Source organism: Mauremys reevesii, linkage group 2 (genome assembly GCF_016161935.1).
Source record: "Mauremys reevesii isolate NIE-2019 linkage group 2, ASM1616193v1, whole genome shotgun sequence".
NCBI lineage: Eukaryota > Metazoa > Chordata > Testudines > Geoemydidae > Mauremys > Mauremys reevesii.
This window is the reverse complement of record NC_052624.1, coordinates 59,654,025-59,659,292: the sequence shown is the minus strand read 5'-3', so window position 1 is coordinate 59,659,292 and position 5,268 is coordinate 59,654,025.

The following is a 5,268-nucleotide window of genomic DNA, read 5'->3' as shown; positions in this document are numbered from 1 at the left end:
CTTCCTGCGCTGGTGCCTGGAGCTGGCCCAGGGAAGGGAGGGCCTACTGCAGGAACAACCTGAGAGGGAAGCACTCTCTCTCATATGAACTCTGGACTTGATTGATCCTCTTAATTTTTTGTTTGGACTACCCCAGTAGGGGAAAGCCCTTGGACAGAGCTGGGCCTGGGAGGCTGGGCCATACCGAGGAGGAGGCAGGTGCCATCTGAGAGGAAAGGAGAACTGTTGAGCCAAAGGGGGCACTCGGATGCACTCAATGAAGCCACACCAGATGCATAAGTATAACTGGTTTTATTGTCAAAGTATAATAAGCTTCCCAGCCTTCATGCGTTACTAAATACATGCTTTCCAGCAACCAAGCAAGCAAAAATCAAGGCTTACGTCCCTTCTGCTACAGACAGTCCCGGACCCTCCAGCCTTGTCCTTGGGGGCTCGTAGCAGGCGCTGCTCCAGCATGGGGAATTCCTGGGCACCCACAAGGCCAGGGTCCACAGGTGGGGCTGTTCATCTAAAGCAATCCTCATAGCTGTTTTTATCACCATCTCCTTCTAAGGGTGGGGGGCGTATTCACCCACAAGCAGGCTCTGGCAGGAGACACTCTATTCCCACATTCAACACTCTCTGGCCTTCCTTCTCTCTTTAGTTGTTTATTCAGCTGAGTGGCTGCAAGCCAGCCTGGCTGGTCAAAGCCAGTTCACTACTAGCTCCTCCCGAACTATGCTGTAACAACAGCCCAAGGTAACTTGCCGTCAGCCCCAACAAGAACAACCTTGCTACACACAGCCACCAGAAGGTGTCTTGCAGTGAGCAGATATCCCTCGTTCTGCCTTACCTCAGACAGCAACCTTGGGATAATCACAGGGAGGGAGGTGGTAGGAAGTGACCCAGGGAGGGCTGCCTTAAGAATCTCTGGCTATAAGAGCACTGATAGCCCTCAGAGGGCCCTGGGTTGGAGCCTGGTGGAGTGGGAGGGCCTGGGGCTCCCCTATCAACAACCCCCCTGCACATCACAGGCCTAAGCCCTGACCACTAGGCAGCACTCCCCTACCAACCAACCCTGAGTGAGGGCCATCACAGTCTCCTGCATTTTCCTCCCTCAACCCCAGTTGCCATCTATCTTTGTTTCATATACGTCTTTTCCCCTCATGGTAAGGGAACAGAAAGCTCTTGACCAGCATGAGATCCTGTAAATTCCCTCTGGGAGGCATGAGGTGAGGCTGGCATTCACAACATTGATTTATTTATCTAGTTCATAAAATGCACTATTACAGTTTTCCAAGTGTATGTACATAGCACTTTTTATACTAATAATGCAAAACACTGTAAACTGATGCAGCACAGCAAAATGACCCAGTGTCAATCAGAGGACTCATCCAAAACCCACTTTAAAGACCTCAATAAAAATCTCCTGCCCACTCAAAAGTAAACTACATTCCTCCACTCCCCTCTATCTTTCCACTGCAGGCAAATGCCTGAGCAAACACAGGTGCGCTAGGTTGGTTAGAAAAACAGGAGTCCAGTGGCACCAGACTCTTCATTGTTTTTTGTGGATACAGATTAACATGGCTACCCCTCTGGTAGGTTGGTTAGCTGCACCAGTAGTAGGAGTGTGGCTTGAAAGCTCTCAAGAGTTGAGTCAAGCACCTACAAGATCTCTATCAAGCATTCTTAAAACTACAATACCCACCTGCTGAAGTGAAAAAACAGATTGACAGAGCCAGAAGAGTACTCAGAAGTCACCTCCTACAAGACAGGCCCAACAAAGAAAATAACAGAACACCACTAGCTGTCACCTTCAGCCCCCAACTAAAACCTCTCCAGCGCATCATCAAAGATCTACAACCTATCCGGAAGGATGATCCCTCACTCTCACAGATCTTGGGAGACAGACCTGTCCTCGCTTACAGATAACCCCCCAACCTGAAGCAAATACTCACCAGCAACCACACATCACTGAACAAAAACACTAACCCAGGAACCTATCCTTGCAACAAAGCCCGATGCCAACTCTGTCCACATATCTATTCAAATGACATCATCATAGGACCTAATCACATCAGCCATACCATCAGGGGCTCATTCACCTGCACATCTACCAATGTGATATATGCCATCATGTGCCAGCAATGCCCCTCTGCCATGTACATTGGCCAAACTGGACAGCCTCTATGCAAAAGAATTAATGGACACAAATCTGACATCAGGAATCATAACACTCAAAAACAGTAGGAGAACACTTTAACCTGTCTGGTCATTCAATGACAGACCTGCGGGTGGTAATTTTGCAACAGAAAAGCTTCAACTGCTGAGCTGGAATTGATATGCAAACTAGATACAATCAATTTAGGCTTAAATAGGGACTGGGAATGGCTGAGCCATTACAAACATTGAATCTATCTCCCCTTGTAAGTATTCTCACACTTCTTATCAAACTGTCTGTACTGGGCTATCTTGATTATCACTTCAAAAGTTTTTTTTCTCTTACTTAATTGGCCTCTCAGAGTTGGTAAGACAACTCCCACCTTTTCATGCTCTCTGTATGTGTATATATATCTCCTCAATATATGTTCCATTCTATGCATCCAAAGAAGTGGGCTGTAGCCCACGAAAGCTTATGCTCAAATAAATTTGTTAGTCTCTAAGGTGCCACAAGTACTCCTGTTCTTTTTGTGGATACAGACTAACATGGCTGCTACTCTGAAACCAAATAATGCACATTCCTGATTAATGTAAAGCACTCCCTGGTTATAAACAGAGTGAGGATTCTAAATATGGGTAGAGGGCTTCCCTTTCATTTCATGAAGGGAACTGCTTGGATCTTTATGCAGAATGAGAACTTTGCCTAGGTTTCAGCAACGAAAAAACAGTCTTAATCGATTTTTAAGAGCCAGATTGGTTGCTTCACATGTCTCCTTGTTAGGGAGGGGTACTCTAGCTCAAATAAAAAGAAATGACCTGAAATTTTGTCCAAAATCTCAACTGATCCCCAAATGAATCATTTAATGTTTGAAAAAAAAGTTATTTTTTTTTCTTTTTGTTTTCCAGTGCTTCCCCATGCTTTCATTCAGGTGAAAGTGAATGTGAAGGTGTGGCTATACCATAAGAAATACTTCTCGGGTATTTCTGGTTGAATGAATAAGTGCTGGAGATCTTGTGGGAGAAAGTCTGTTCGCATGAGATTTTAGTCCAGTTTCTCAGTCAAAGTGATGTTTAATACTGGGATAAATATCTGAGCTAGTGTATATTTAACAAACTCAGATCTTTTGAAGTTCACTTATAACTTCTGATTATGATGATGTCACTTCTGCTGCATCTCTGCTGCAAAAACATTTCCTTCTTTCCCTCAAATATAGAATATTTTCTGAAAATGACACTGCTCTGAGGTGCAGGATAGACAATATTCAGTCCTACTTTTCACTGATCTAAGGCATTTGCGTTTAGCCTTGTAGATTGCAAAAGCTTAAAATGCAGACATTATTATGATTAGAAAAATATTAGATCATACTTAGAAGGTTCTACATTGTATTAATGAGACTGTTGCTCACCTTTCAAGGCTTGTGCAGTTGAAGTAGTAAGTAGTGTATTAAATAACAAGACAGCCTGTTTTTTCAGGAGGCATATGAAAATAGTACCAAGGCACAATTTTTTTGTAATTCTCTGTTTTTAAAATACTAAAATATTGCATCTGCGTGTATACATGCTATAAATATAGATATCTGTATATAATTTCTCATAATGATTACAGCTGGAAAAAAATCACTGCATCCGTATGCCAAGTTAAGGCTACACCTGTCCATTTTTGATGTGAGAAGGTGACATTGTAATAACTTTGCAAGTCAGAGTATGTAAAATAACACTTTTTATTCTAAATCTTTTGTCCAAATGATTATGACTTTCCATGAACAAAAAACAACATTTTGGAAGCAAAAATAATGCAATCATTCAGAGATTGTTTTTGACTAGTTGGCAGAAAAGCGAATATTTCAGTTTAAGCTTAAAAATCAAGCCATTATTTAACTTTTAATATACAGTTCCCATAGTAAATTTATTTTTAATGTGATGGCTTACCTGGCTTATTCTTATTAATTCAGCTATAAGAAATCCAAGATGTTTCCTATAAATCAATCTGAATAGTATGTCATAAGACGGCAATACATTTATGAGTTGCCTTTAAAAAAAAAGAGTTCAGATTAAAAGTTTTTATGAATTGTGCAGATCACCAGGAAAGTTTGTAGCCCAAGAAGTCAAAATATGGGAGGTTTTAAAATAATAAAATCTAGACTGGATTACTTGGAATCCCTTCAGTTTAATATTGAGGCAATATATTACCAATTTAAAATTAAAATGTTGGGATCCTTCCAGATTCTCTGGAGGAATTTGCCCACAGGTCAACTTGCGTGAAGCCTGCCGCAGTTCCATATAGCGCATTTGTATTTATTTCTGTATTTATTTCTAATCATACTTAGGGAGTAGTAATTGGCTGCAGCACTGTTAGTGGATGACTTACACAACTGTTTACTTAAGTGAGCCACTTCATGAGCCATATGTGATGGGAACATGTAACTGTGTTTGTGATTACAGTGTTTACCTATGCACATCATTCGCAGTTGTGGTGGTGATAATGGGGCCCCAGGATTACTGGCGGACAGGTCCCTCATAGAGGTGGACTTGTATGCATTCCTGTTGCATTTGTTGTTGATTAGGATGGTATATAGGCATGACGTACATGTTAGGCTCTCACCATGATGACCAAATTCCCTTTAGCTGTAGACAAAGAAGCTGGGATTCTACAAAAACAGTCTGTTCCAGTTGCCATAGCTTTTTTTCAAGGCTAATGTAGCTTTGCCCCCCCGATGTCTTCCTGAACCCTCTCAGCTTCTTCATAAGTATGAGTTTGAGCTTTAAGGTACCAGGGTAACCCTCCCAAACTTCAGAGCAGTAAAAATACTTGATTAAGAAAGAACATGACCACTTTAAGAGAAGGCAGCTGAGATTCTTTCTAATTCCATCAAGTCCTCTGAATGGGATGTCAACAACGTCTCTACAGATTTTTTGCCCTCTTTTCTTTCCCCTTCCCCAAAAAGAGTAAAAAAAGAAGTGTAGATTTAAAAAAACTTTAAAAAAGATGATGTCCTCAATTTCCTTAGATGATTCTTCTCCAGAAGAGCATGGAGACAGATAAATCAGACCAAGAAATGCCTTGCAAAGAGTTTGCAGCTAAATTCTTTAAGATGGTAAATGTTGCCTCTACCTCAGAATTACAGGAAG